Below are 16101 nucleotides of genomic sequence, written 5' to 3' on the forward strand. Positions count from 1 at the left end.
CTTTGATGTCCAAATATTATATTTGCATCAATGAACACAAGCCAGTACTTCCAAAAGCTGTTAACCAAGCTTTTCTGTTAGTGATTGCCTCTCTCTATTTCTCATTAAAATAGCCATGAAAGCGTCAAACAAGTTAAGTGACAAACAGATAAACAAACTGTGGAAGTCCTTTTTTCAAATAAAGATATCTGTTATAATTCTACAAATGCACACTTGAAGCAGGATTGAGAAACAGCCATACTACCTGTAGTACATGTGAATCTCTGGATTGGAAGGAGGACATTGACTACACTCTAGGGACAAAACTGACAAAGACCTGATCTCTTACCACATTCTCTGGAAGCATCTATTAGGTGGCTGTGTGATGGTCAGGAAAATAAAGACACTGGGATGATTATAATTTTTCCCTTTGTACCCTTCTCCCATGCCACTTAGGTTTGGATATCAAACGATGGTAGGACTGGAGGACAAAACAGGCAGAGGTTACACATAGCTGTGATACATATATTTGAATCCACTATTCAAACTCCAAAGGGGTGTTTAGTTTATTACAACTTCATGCTTTTGCCCAGACCACAGATATGAGACATTGGCCTTGAAGTCTTCAGATTCAACATTATCAGCCTTTGGCACATCTGTTTTCCAAAATAAAGAAATCTCTCTTAAGTGTACTGACAAAAAGCATCATTAGTCCTTGAATAAAATGGGCCTGCTGTCAGTTATTAATAAACAATAAGATAAACTGCACAAGTCAATATTTACAGAATACAAGATGTGTGGTTGCAGGATCTTAATTTAAAGTCTTTCATTTGTTAGCTACAAAACCAGCCTGGGAAATTTACTTAGAATATCTGTTCCTGAGTTTCATCAATTGAAAGGTGAGTGTAATGACATAAATTTTTATAGAGTTCTTTTAATGTAATAAAATAATGCATTTAGATTACTTAACACTGAACCTGATGCATAGCATATTAATATACATAATTTCTAATTACAATATAACTGCAAACAAACAGGAAAATCAAAATTAAATTTATGAATCTCCATAAAATCATCTATTTTGTAAAATAAAGAAAATAATAATGCAGAAAAATCTCAGCCCATAAAACTCCCACAGGGAATTTATGAATATTTAGAAAAAAAATTATTTGTCTGTTCATATACAAATAAAAAAATCATGAGTTATAAAGAAATAGGTTAAATTTTGCTTCAGAATAATTTGATGAATATAAGAAATAAAAGAATTGAAACAGTAAAATTTGATTTGTAAAACAAAGCAGACTTGCAGAATGTAGAAAGCATTAACAAAGGGACAAAATTCAGCTAGAATATGACACACTGAAAACATGCTTGGCAAAGAATGAAGATATGCATGGTCAAGAATAGAAATGCTTTTACAGAATAGCTAAACAAAAAATGCTAAGTCATGGAATAAATGAAGTGACTGGAGGCTACAGAACTGAGAAGGAATGGGAAGGACTAATTGTTGTGGGTAAAATTAATTATGAGAAAGTAATACTGAGACATCATCTAGATAAAATTCAGGCCTATATTAGGTTCCGACCCTTCATGTCACATATTTGTACTTACTAATAATTGTTTCAATGAAAAGTACATTAACAGAATGAACTTCTGGTCCAGTTGGAAGTTCTTCCATTTGAAAAAATGTGATGTTTGCATGGAACTGTTTGAATCTTTTCTATTTTCTAGTCCTCCTCCCCAACACTGGATAGAATTTAAGCTAGAATTTTCTCTTTTGATAAAAAACAAAAAGGAACATGTTATTTGTAAATTGATGTTTAGTAACTAGTGATAAGCTTGAAATACAAGAATACATTATTAGCCTTAATCTTAGGTAGTCTTATGAAAACGAATCTCTTAACTATCTTTTGAACCTATATTCACATTGGTTTTCAAGATATTTTAAGTTATATTTTTTCCTCATCTCTTCAGAGCTACTTATTTTGGGGCTACTTTTTTTTATTGTGTAATTCACAAGGAGCAGCATTTTTTTTTTTTTTTAAATAAGTCTTGTAACCATGGCTGGATGTTTTGCTCTAGTCTTCTAAGAAGGGCCATTTTATTTTTTAGTCACTTCTAAAGTCATGTGGCCATTAACTTTGGAGACTATTTTGCATATGAGTGCTGATACAAGTTGAAACCCAAGTAGACCTCATTGCATATCACCCTATGAATGCTGGCAATGGAGGGAATACCTTGCCTGTAGTATACTGTCACTTCTGGACTGAAAAGCTGAGGAAGAAACTTAATTTTCTTTTATGCATAAGTCAGAAAAACTTACCGTTAATGATTCCAGTTTCCTGATTGACCTCAGCAGATGAAGTGAACAGATAGTGTTAATTCGGATTGAAGAAATTGTCTGAATCTTGGTTTGTGTAGATTTAGAATCTACGTGCAATATTAACTAAATCAGATAGCTTTTACAGTTTCACATGTGTATATAGGTTCCCTCCCAGTCCATTCCATACCCGTTAGTTATCGAACTTTCTAAACTGGCAGTGAAACATTACAACAATTTTTTATTGCACCAATTTTATAAACTTATGCAGTGGATTACTTGTTATTTTTCTGAGGCAAACCAAAGAGAAATTTCTCAAGGTTCTTGCTGCCTTCTTTAGCAGCATTTGATGGAGGATCTCTTATACATTTGTAATAGATAAAAATAAACCAGACTGCAAATCCTTTTAAAATCTTAAATCATGTACCAAGTTTTGGTCCAAATTTTGTAGGATAAGTTAAACTTAAATTGTATTCTATTAACTAATATGAGTGTATTTCTGAAAGCATAGTTACGTTGAAATAAAGTTTTAAAAAGTGAAACTTTGAAAGAAGAATCAGTATGAAAAATATCTATACTTTAGGTATGTTTGATATATCCATGGCCACTCTAGGAATGTTTTAATAAGGCAGAATTTTGTTTAATCATGAGATGTGTTATGATAAAATATTTGCTCTCAAATTAACCAATTCTAAACATAAAAGGAAATTTCACACTTTCTATATTAAAAGTCAAAATACAAAATAACAAAAGAGTTAAAATTAAGCAAAANTTTTAAAAATCTTAAATCATGTACCAAGTTTTTGGTCCAAATTTTGTAGGATAAGTTAAACTTAAATTGTATTCTATTAACTAATATGAGTGTATTTCTGAAAGCATAGTTACGTTGAAATAAAGTTTTAAAAAGTGAAACTTTGAAAGAAGAATCAGTATGAAAATATCTATACTTTAGGTATGTTTGATATATCCATGGCCACTCTAGGAATGTTTTAATAAGGCAGAATTTTGTTTAATCATGAGATGTGTTATGATAAAATATTTGCTCTCAAATTAACCAATTCTAAACATAAAAGGAAATTTCACACTTTCTATATTAAAAGTCAAAATACAAAATAACAAAAGAGTTAAAATTAAGCAAAAAATATTGTGATACATGACAAAACTGTGTAACAATTATATATACCCAACTTTAGTAATATATTTGTTTACATTTATTGTGCACTCACTACATGTGAGAAATTATATGGAAATTACATGTTCATTTACTTCTCACTGTTTCTTTGTTTTGCATGAGGTAGTCACTGTCTATAAACTTGAGTGTACACAATTTCATTTAAAATTTTTTAATTTGAATTAACTTTAGACTTATGGAGAATTGCAAAAGTAGTACAGAGATTTATTTTATATCTGACTCTGCTTCTCCTAATGTTAACATCACTCAAAACCATAGTACAATTGTTAAGAAGTGTCTGAAAGTAAAAAACAAAAAAAAGTTCCAGACTTGAATAGACCATTTTCCCCAATTTTATCCTTAGAAGAAATTAGCATTCCTGATAAAATCTTTAAATATTTTCTGAGAACTTTTGTTGGAATTAAGACATGCTCTGTCAAAGAGTTACCCACTCACCTTATTGAGTCTCAATTATCAGATCTTTAATCATTATTTCTTGTGTGTTTAATCTAATCATGATTAAACACATGATTAATCTTCTCTTGCCTTGTGGAATGCTCTATTAATATTATATTATTATTATTTATTAATTGATGCTATTTTATTATAATCTATTAATTGTATATATTTTAATTGTTTTTCTGTGGCCCTTATCCATTGAATGTAAGATTGCAAAAAACTTGGACACGTACCAATAACTAAATTTCTGAATGATTTTTCTTTATTAGAAGAAGGGAAATAATTTTCCAGTTCTCTTATTCTATCAGTACCATTTCCTGGATTTATATACCTTAGAAATCAAGGCAAGGCAAAAGAAAGAATAGCATATATTTTTCCTCTAGGTACAAAATCTCTGAGATGTCCAAATTACTGAATGACAAACATTTTGCAAGTCTAGTAGTTTCTTAATCTTTGCTTTTAGCAGTATCAGAGAATCAATATTATTGGATAGTCAACCACTAATGATAATTTAATAATAAATGGGCCTTACTAATTGTATGAATATGACAATTGCTTAATATAATAATAGATTACTATGTTATTTTTGACAACTCGAAAGCAGTTAAAACAGATAAAAATATTGCTTTAACAAATCTCTAATGTGAATGAGTTTTCCAAGTTATTACATCTATAAAAATATACAGGAATAAAACTGATGGTGAGCCTAGTCCCATTTGTGCAATTATAACTTTTAAAATGTCAAATTACAACTCTCAAATCCAAAATGAACCCTTGTCAATTATTTTTCTCAATTCATTAATTAATGAGAGAGCCAGTAACACTCTTCACTTGAGAATTTGACTAAAACTATTTATGTTCTTTATGGGAAAACATACTTTTTCACCACTATGGGCACAAATTGTTTGCATTTCTATCATTTTTTAAATAATTTTGACTTCTGACCCTACAAAGCTGTAAAATAACCTAGTTAATAAAAGCTATACAAGGTAATACAGCACCATGGAACTAGACAATAATTGGATGATTGGCAAGAGAACACACATCTCTCCTTTGGTAGAATAGCCAATAAACTCTTTTGCCTATTTCTAAGTTTAGGAAAATTTTTTAGGACAGATGCTTGCAAGATGTAATATTATATCAATAGATAATGATCTAGAAAAAATTACCTCATTCATTTAAAATATGTATTTCCAATACAATTTTGCTTGATCTCTTTTATAATTATTTATCAAACAATATGCTTATGTTGCTTTGATAAAATAATTTTTTAAAATTTCTGCCTAATTTCTTTGTTCATCCATGAGTTACTCAGGAGCAAGTTGTTTAATTTCCATTTATTTGGGTAGCTTTAAGAGCCATTCTTGATTTGTATTTACATTGCACTGTGATCCAGAAATGTGCTTGGTATAATTTTGATTTTTTAAAATTTATTGAGATTTGCTTTATGATAGAACATGTGGTTGATATTACAATATGTTTCATGTACAGATGAGAAGAATGTATATTCTGTGGTTGTTAGATGGAGTAATTTGTAGATGTTTATTAGGTCCAATTTGCCCAGTGTCATGTTTAAGTCTAGTATTTCTTTGTTAATTTTCTGCCTTGATGATCTGTCTAATACACTCAGAGAGGTGTTGAAATCTCCTACAGTTATTGCATGGCTATCTAGCTCTTTTTATAAGTTGAGAAGAACTTGTTTTATGAATCTGGATGCTCCAATGTTAGGTATGAATATATTTATGATAATTATGTCTTCTTATTGAATTGAACCCTTTATCATTACGTAATGCCCTTCTTTGAGCTTTTTTAATCATTGTTAGTTTAAAGTTTATTTTATCTGATATAAGAAGAGGAATTTCTGCTATTTTTTAAATTTTCATTTGCTTGGGACCTCTTTCCCCATCCCTTTACTTTGAGCCCGTGAGTATCATTGCATGTGAGATAGGTCTCTTGAAGACAGCAGACAGTTATGTCTTGTCTTTTTATCCAGCTTGCCACCTTATGCTTTTTAAGTGTGTCATTTAGATTGCTTACATGCAGACTTAGTATTGATATGTGAGATCTTGATCCTGTTATTGTGCTGTTGGCTGGCTGTTTTGTAGACTTGATTATATAATTAGTTTATAGTGTCTGTGAGCTACGTGCTTAAGCATGTTTTTGTGATAGCAGGCATCGTTCTCTTTTTTCTATGTTTATCATTCCTTGAAGAATTTCTTGTAAAGCTGTTCTAGTTATAACAAATTCCCTTAGCATTTGCTTATCTGAGAAGGACTTTGGCTCTCCTTAACTTATAAGCTTACTTTGGAAGGATATAAAATTCTTCATTGGAATTCCTTTTCTTTATGGATGCTGAAAATAGGACCTCAGTCTCTTCTGGCTTGTAAAGTTTCTGTTGAGGGGTCTGCTGCTAACCTTTATGGTTCTCGTTGTGTATTACCTGACACTTCTCTCTAGTTGCTTTTAAGATTTTTTTCTTTTACATTAGCCTTGGTGAATCTGGTGACTATAGACCTTAAGGATGGTCATTTTGGATTGTATTTTATAAAGGTTATCTGTATGGCTTGAATTTGCATGTCAACATCTCTAGTGAGATTGGAAAATTTTTCATGGACTGTATCTCCAAATGTGTTTTCCAAGGTTGTTACTCTTCTCTCTCAAGAATGCCAATGAGTCATAGATTTTGTCTCTTTACATAATCCTATATTTATAAAAGATTTTGTTCACTTTGTAAAATTAATTTTCCCTTTATTTTGTCAAATGAGTTGATTTGAAGAACCAGCCTTTGAGATCTGAGATTATGTCCTCAGTTTGGTCTGTTCTGCTGTTAATGCTTCCAACTGAATTATGAAATTCTTATAGTGAACTTTCCAATTCCAAAAATTCAGTTTGATTTTTTCTTAAAATGGCTATTTCTTATGTCAGCTCTTGGATCATTTTACTGGATTACTTGGATTCCTAGGATTTGGTTTCAACTTTTTCCTGAATCTTGATAAACTTGTCATTCAGACTCTGAATTCTATTTCTGTCATTTTAATCATTTCAGGCTGGCTAAGAATCATTGCCAGGGAGCTACTGGGCTCATTTGGAGGTAAGGGGGTACTCTGGCTTTTAGATTTGCCAGAATTCTTGAGCTGGCTCTTGCTCATCTGTGAGGATTGATATTCCTTTAACTTTTGAAATTGATGTTCTTCAGATGGATCTTTTAGCTGTTATGTTTTTTAATGCTGTTAAGAGTTTGACTGTGGTATAAATTGGGCTTAGTTGATTGTCTTTGTTTCTGACACTGATGCGTTCAGAGAAACAAGGCTCAGTTCAGCCCTCCTAGGCAGAATTCTTTAACTCTGGGTGCTGGGACCGCGACCACAGCTTTATTCTCTGTCCCCTTGAGGTAAAGCATTGGCTGCACTGGGCGGGGGTGGTGCCTGTTGGCAACAATACTCTCTTGGGGCTGTTGGGTGGCCTTGAACAAAACCTCTCTGATGGGTGTCTGCCAGCAAAAGCACTCCAGTGGGATGGCAGGGGTGGCCAGTGAGAGAGCTATGGTGGTGGCTCTGGTAAAAGCACTCTGGCAGGTTGGGTTTGGGTTGCTGCAGGCAAGTGTGCTTCAGTCAGGCAGCGGGCAGGCCACAGGCAAAAGTGCTCTGGCATGGTGGCTGAGGATTCGTGGACAAAAGGGCTCCAGCAAGTTGGCAGGGTGGCCATGGGTGAAAGATCTCCATTGCAGCAGCAGGGAGACTGCAGATACTCTGGTGTGAGTAAGCACTCTGGCAGGGCAGTAGGTAGGTTCCAGGCAAAAGCACTCTGATAGGGATCCCCTATTTCTTTGCAGTAAACACTTAGAAATAAACTTTGGAGTCAAAGGAAAGGTATACACTATAGAATTTTTAGTGGAATTTCATTGTTATCACTGTTACGTATAATTTTATTTTGTTCTGTATATTTGTGTTTTATGAACATTTTTATTTGAGAATATATTATGTAAAACAATGTACAATAAAACAATGAAATAACAATTTGCAGATAACAATGTTGATGTCTTTCAGAATTTCCTTTCCATATATATATGAACACTTATACTTGGATTAAGTTTTAATTAAAATCATCTACAATATTTTTAAGAATCAATTATATGCAACAATATAACTGAGAACCAAACAGAATGTGTGTGGAGCTGACGTGGAGAATAAAAATATAGTTAACTCTTATAAGTGTTAAGCACAATTTGATGTGCATTTGCTCATTTGGTCTCAACATTCACCCCATAAAGTAGAAATAACTTGCCAAAGTTTACACAACTCAGATGTAGAGATGAAGAATAGAAAATAAATGAACCCAAGAATCGTGGGCTTGAGCTCTTGCCCTTGACTCTATATTATGAGAGGTGCACACCACATCACTATTCACATTGTATTGTATGCGAATGGTGCCTCTGAAATACTGCAAATCAGTGGTTATGATTGTCTCTCATACTAAGCATACTGCCTATGTGTAACCTGATTTTTCCTTAATCATACATAATAAATATAATCCTGCATCCATTTTGATGATTTTAATGTATTTCACTTTAATACAATTTAATTAAAAATAAACACTTACTAAATAATTACCTTTGGTAGGAACCATGCTTATTATACATTTTTGAACATATGTCTTTGTACTTGTTTTTTGTTACTTCCTTAGGATTAATTTTTGCAGGTAGAATCGCTGGGTGGAAAGATACATACATTGAAAACTTTATAGGTATTTTTTATCTTTCCTCCAGAAAAGCATTAATATATAGTCATCAATAGAATATCACAACAGCAATATAACAAAAGTCATTGTAATACTGGATATTATAGATTCCTTTAATATTTTGCAAATATTTAAAATTTTACTTCACTAACATTTCTTAAATGTCCTGTTTTTATCAGAAAGTCAATATCTACTTTTGCAAATACAATATTCTTGTGGTAGGTACATTTAAAAATATAATTATAAGGATATGGTTGCTATTACTTAGTAAGTAACAAGCTTGCAACAATAATTTTGATACTTTGTTCACACAATTCCATCAAGATTTTTGAAGATCTTAAACCAATGAAAAGTTCACATATGATGAAATGAACAGATCTTAAATATTTTTTATTCTCTTTTAAACACCTGTATTATGTGTAGTAATGTCACCTCTTTCATTTCTAATGGTGATAATATCTGTTTCTGTCAGTGTTAGTAGAAGCTTGTCGACATTACTAATATTTTCAAGATTTCAACTTTTGTGCTTGTAAATTTTGTCTATTCTACTTGTTTGCTACTCTTATTTTCATTGTGTCTTTTATTCTTCTTATTTAATGTCTTATTTGCCTGTTGGTGAACCACCCTTGCATTCTTTGAATAGATTACCCTTGTGATTATGTTTTTGTTGTTTGTTTTAGTATATTGTCAGATCAGTGTGCCAAAATTGTATTTAGCATTTTTGCATCAATAGTGATACAAGAAATTGGTCATAGCGGTAAGCATACCTAATTCCCATATGCCAGTTTCTACATGTAATTTTTCAGTAAAATACCATAAGTCTTACAGAAATGGCTGCTAATAAAGCAAGCATGGCAAAATTTAACAATATTTGAACCTAGTTGAAAAGTGGATGGGTGCTCATTGTACTATCCTTCAAATTTTGCTTTTGTTAAAATTTTTAATATAAAGAGTTTGTAAAGTGTGCTCTAATTTTATCAGTTTGAAAATATGGTAAATAATGGTAAGAATTATTTTATTACATTGTGCAAATATAGCTTAAAAGAGTCAAAATTTAATCAGGCAATTAATTCACTATTGTTTTAATTTCTGATGTGCACACTAACAATAATTTTAAAGATATAAAGAATTAACTCTGTTCCAGTATTACTTATGTATTGGTTATTTATAAGCAAGTGATTTTAATAAAATGTAGATTCTGTTCTCCAGTAGCATCTATTACATCCCAAACTGTCACTAATAGCCTGAGAATCGCGAAATGGAAAATAAGAACTTCAATTGCCATGACTTTTTCCAACATTCATCTGTGGGACTTATTCATTCATTTATGTTTATTAAATGTTTGTATTTGGGAAAATACAAACTAAAAGTAATAAAATTAAAATTCTTGCTCATAGGCGCTTATATTTTAGTGGAAGGAGAGGCAAGTTAAATATTTTAAATGAATAAATTACATTTTAGCCTCTATGTTAATAAGTGCTCAAGAAAAATAGAACAGAGTTAAAAGAATATGAAATTCTGATGGAAAGTGAAATTGTGGTAGGGTTACTATTTTAAGTAGGAATGTCACAAAATGACTCATTAAAAGTAATTTTATAGCAAAACTCAGAGAAGGAGTATTGTAGGATACATTTATCAAGGGGTGAATTGGCCTATTAATCTACCTGCCCAGGTCTTTGTCATCTCTGTGGAGTTTATGTGGGAAACAGGTGTGCAGGTATCTAAGTGACAACATTTGTTAGTTGTTTTTTAAAGTTCTGCCTTTAGAGAAAAAATGTAATGATCTTTAAATTCTTTAAAATTCTTAAAGAGAAAATGAAAGAAATGCATGCTTGTGGATAATATGTTATAACAAGTATAATTACAAGAAAATCTCCAAACTTTTCAATATATTTTAGATACAAATACAGAACAAATATTGCTTCCCCTCTTTCAATGAAAACTTTTATCTCTGTAAAATTCTATTTCAGAATTCTCAGTAGAAGTCCACTTTTACTTAAAGTATGTTCACAGGATGTTCACAGCATGCTGAAGAGGGAAATTTTTATGAATTTCTCTTTTCAAACCGAGTAACAGTGAATATTACTAGCAAATCCAGTGTGCTCCATTGATGCATTAATCCACTTAGCAAGCTCAGGTAATAATTTTAAACAAAATATATATTATTGAAAAGATTGTACACTTGCCCAGTATTTCAGAAACTCTGTAACAATATTGAATTAATTTCCTTCTGTGTTTCTAGTTTGAGTTATCAAAAGTAACAAATAAAATGTGAGGAGCCATTCACATTTTGCATGCATTTTATTCCTTTGGAATTCTGCTAAAGAAAATTAGTATTAAAATCAAGTTTGATTCAAACTCTAATTTCATTTGTGAGTCTTTGTAAAACTCTGTAGACTCATTTATAACATCAGTATTCTGAAATAAATACTACTTATTTGTATTCACTTGAAAAGAGATTTACAGGTTGCAATGTGCTTGAATCTAAAACTGAAATTTGTTTGTATACATGTAAGTTATTATTTTTCTCATGGTGCTATCCTGAAATGACAATTCTTCTGAAAATGTGGCAGCTACAAGTTTTCTTAGAAATGTTTTAAAAATGTAAAAAAAATATTTTCCACCCCTAAAAGTTAAAAGTTTTCAAAATTTTTTTTCACTTTAAGAAATACAAAATAGATTCAACCAGACATCATATGCATCAAGCACCAACTATGAAGTAATCTTGCTGAACTATCTATACTATCCATGAAGTAATTTTGTGGAAGTTTCTATATTTTCTATAAACAGCAATTTATTTTCTATAAATAAAAATTTATAGAAAATACAGAGGCAGAGAAACCTACTAAATACCACCTGGAGGAATGCAATAAACAAAACCTAAACTGTGAATAATTTGCCAGATCAAAAAACTATTTCTTCTACCAATATTTTTCAGAAAAAGAGAGGGAGATGGGAGAAATTTTATTAATAGATTAATAAAAGACTTACTCTGAATACTTCATATAGATCATGCTCCAAGTGGATAAACTATAAAACAAGTGACATTTGTGACACAATTGGATATTTGAAAAACAGAAGTATATTTAATGAAATTATTAATTTTGGTAGATAAGCAAAATGTGTTGAAATCTTTCTTTTAGGATTTAGAGCAACTTACTGAGATATTTTCAAGTATAATTATATGCAATCTGGGGAAATAGGTGGAGGGATACAAGAAGAAAGATTAACATTTGTTGACAATTGTTGAAGCTAGTGATTTGTTCATAGCACGTTTATGATGCTATTTTTTTTCCTTTGGTATATAGCTAACACTTTTATAATAATTTTAGTGTAAATTAAAGCCTTTAAATGAGAAAACTATGCCATGTCGTTGTAATTTGAGAAACTCACACAATAATTGAGACTTTGGTTATACATACCCAAATCAAAAAATGCATATTTAATATATGTTTATTTAACATTATTGACCAAACGGAACTTCTCTTTAGGATACTGCCTGTAGGAAAATGCATTTCAGAAATCCCTGTTATCAGATGAAAACTTCCTAATTAATCATTTTGAATATACCTTTGGATTGGTTACAAGTAGTTGTTTACAACATAAATTTTTGAGTGTAATAGAATATAAACTAATTTTATTCATTACCTATGTGATGTATTTATACCACATGTGTATTTTATTGTCTAATAATAATTCATAAAAATATTCAGTTCTATGGGTGTAATAAATTTATGATTACATAAAATTAGCTGCACTAGTTATCTGTTGCTAAGTAACAATATTATCATAAACCCAATGACTTAAAACAATGCATATTTATTACTTCACAGTTTCTATGGGTTAGGAGTCTAGGCACTGCTTAGTTGGGTCATATACAAGGCTGAAATAAAAGTTTTGACCTGGGCTAAGGTCTCCTCTGATGCTTAACAGGAAAGGGTTTGTCCAAGATCAACACTGGGTCTTTCTGAGGGCTGTGAGGGAGAATATGTTCCATGCCCCTCTTCTTGCTTCTGGTGGTTTGCTGGCAGTCTCTATCAATCCTTGGCTTCTGCTGTATTACTCTGATCTCTGTCTTCATCTTCACTTGGTGTTTTTCCTCTGTGTGGGGATCTATGTCCAAATTTCTCCTTTTTTTAAGAACACCAGTCATGTTGGATTAGGGACCCACCTTTAATGTTATCTACAATGACCCTATCTCCAAACAGGTTCACATTCTGGTACTGGCAGTTAGGAGTCAACATATGAATTTGGGTGTGGGATGGGGAAGGGTACAACTCAACCCATAACACCTGACATCCCAGGAGTATAAATATTGATCTCATTATTGTCTCATGGTTACAGTCAGGCATCTAATTCACTGCTTCAAGCAGGTAAACAAACAACAACAAAAAAATCAAAATGTTTGCTTCAGACAGGATGATAAGGAAGCAGAAGGTCAAAGAAGTACAGAAATCAAATCTCATATTTTACAAAAAATTATTGGAAGGTCTACCTAGTAAGTCCCACCTACATGTCATTGCCAAGGACTGGGTCATATTGCAATGTATTCTGTGAAGATGTGAATTTGTTTTCTAGCCTCTAAATTAAAGACAGCATAGGAGGAGAGGACTTAAAAGAGGTTTGGTGCATTCTATCTTCAGTGTCCTCTACAAAATTTAAAATTTTTACTGCCAATTTGGGAAAAAATAGCATTACATAGATAGAAAATTAAATGAAAGAATGATGGCAAACTATTGACTCTAGGGAAAAAATGATTTTATAAGAAGTTAAATGTAATTATAGTGCACTACTTAAATTCTAGTTACACATTCATAGTTATTTTAAATTAAATATTGACTTAATTTTTGATATAACTTCAGGAGATGGTGCAAGAAAAAGTGCAGCAAGCAAGTGACTTTATTTAGAGTTCTAAATCTTTATCTTTCATAGGATAAATAAATACCCAAAATTGATAACTTGAAAATAGTAGCATAAAATCATGAGAAATTTGAAGTTAAATATTTCAGGAAAAAGAGTTTAAAGAGTTAAAAGGAGGTGGCTCTAGGGGGACAAACTAGAGGTTGGTGGGGGGAGGCATCTGTGTATTTCTGTAAGACTTGTGATTTTGTATTACATATTCATGGATTACTTTGATGAAAAGAAGCTTCATTTAAAAACCATCCTAGTTAAAATAGTATGTGGGGTGGATGTTTGCCTGTTGTAACCATAATCCTTCCATTAATTTGAACAGCTGGCTTGTTGAGGACCTCTTCTTTATCCCCTCTTTCGTGGTTTCTACTTAGGTACTGGAAGCGGAAGCTTTCACCCTTTAAAAGTTCTGAAAAAGATATTATGTTTGGGGGAAATCAGAGACATTATGCAGACCTTGAAATTGAAAGTTCTAAGTTTCCCTATTACTCAGAATAGCAAACCTGGGCTTTCAATAGGAGTCCGGGTTAGAGAAGTCAACTGACTGTTTTTAACCAGTGAAACTAGGCATATGAATTTGTATAGCATCGAGTGGGAGGAGAAAGAAGGAACAAACAGTCAATGCTTCATAATCACATCAGGACATCCCCTGTAGAATCTTAAAATACTTCAATCTGTATCTCTACTCAGCAGAAATAGCATAGTGATTCTAGAGGGAAAGAGATAAACACAGCATTGCCTTATTACATGCCTTAAGCTATAAATCTTTCAAAGGAATCTCTTTGCATGGGATTCTGCTACTTCAACATAGAAGATAAACAGCCAGAAGAAAATATGCTGCTTTAAGTTAACATTTACATAACACAAAGTCAAACAATGAACATAATTTATTCATTTTATTTCATTTAATAAAAAGAAATTCTTCTATGTTCTGCTGTTTTTTATTTATTCTAGCACACCACAGGCAAAGGCCTTCAATTTGTGTACTATATTTCTATACATTTATTAAGTAACCGTTATAAAATTATAGCTTTATTTTATCATAATATAGCTCACAATCTGAGACCAGTCAAGTGGGCCGAGACGGGCGGATCACGCGGTCAGGAGATCGAGACCATCCTGGCTAACAGGGTGAAACCCCGTCTCTACTAAAAACTACAAAAAACTAGCCCGGCGACGTGGCGGCGCCTGTAGTCCCAGCTACTCCGGAGGCTGAGGCAGGAGAATGGTGTGAACCCGGGAGGCGGAGCCTGCAGTGAGCTGAGATCCGGCCACTGCACTCCAGCCTGGGTGACAGAGCGAGACTCCGTATCAAAAAAAAAAAAAAAAAAAAAAAAAAAAAAAAAGCTATATATTTTTGTCACGATGTTGCTGCATTATTCCTTCCAGCAACAGTCGAGAATAAAGTCATGACTGCTTGTGTATTTATTTAAATATTAGACATTTTTATATTCAAAGATATTTCTCTGCAGTTTCTCTGTAAACAAAACCTGACACCAAAAATAACTACCCAAGGATACTTGAAACTATTACAACTGAGACATCAAGGTTGCTTTGCCCATGAAGAACACAATATATACGATTTAAATTGCAGAAAGATTTTTAAAGGAGTATTTTATAGTTTCTTCTATTTAAACAAGATTGAATAAAATATAATAAAACAAAGGAATTCTATTTCCTTTATACTTACATTGAGCCTTACAGAAAATTTACTGTGTAGTTAGTATAGTTACATTTTAAAGGTTGATTTCCTTTGAACTAGTATCTTGGATTGTTCGATCAACTGTATTTAATAAAAGACCGACTCATTCATTCATCCATTCCTTCACTAAACAGGTGTTTATTTTACACCCACTGTGTGCTAAACATAAATTTTAAAAAAAGTTTTTGAGGAGGTGAATATATACATTATTTAATTTAATCCTTGAACACAACTGTTGCTAAATGCCTGCTGATTGCTAAGCACATTGCAAGCCACTGAAGATACTTTCATGAATTTACAACATTGGGAAGACAAATAATTACAATAATTTACTGTGAGTGGAAGGTCAGTTTCCTAGGAGAGAGCACAGAAGTAGTAGCCAAATTCAGGGAACTAGTGAATGCTTTCCTGATATAGTGACGTGTAATCCGTGAACTGACGGATTGCTAGGGTGTAGCCCAGCACAGACTCAAAAACGTTTTCTAAGCAAAGGATACCATAAGTGTAAAGATATGAGATCAGAGAATGCTGAAGGGTGGTTTAGTGCTTGGAAAAAATTTAAAAAAAGTTTGGGAAATCTGGAGAATTTAAATTCATGGGTGTTAGAAGTGAGGCTGATATGGTGGGGAGTTGCTCGGAAAACTTAAAGGAATTTGTTGTTTATCCTGAGGGATATGAGAAACCCATTTTCTTTGAAGTGTTTTAAGTTGAATATAAACATGAGGAAAATGGCATATATTTTTTAGAGGTCTATCACTTGCTACATGGCAAAATGATATTTTCTTTAAGGCTCACATGCAATGATTTTGGCCTCTGTGCTTT

Source organism: Rhinopithecus bieti, unplaced genomic scaffold, assembly GCF_001698545.2.
Source record: "Rhinopithecus bieti isolate Rb0 unplaced genomic scaffold, ASM169854v2 scaffold_19285, whole genome shotgun sequence".
Lineage (NCBI taxonomy): Eukaryota > Metazoa > Chordata > Mammalia > Primates > Cercopithecidae > Rhinopithecus > Rhinopithecus bieti.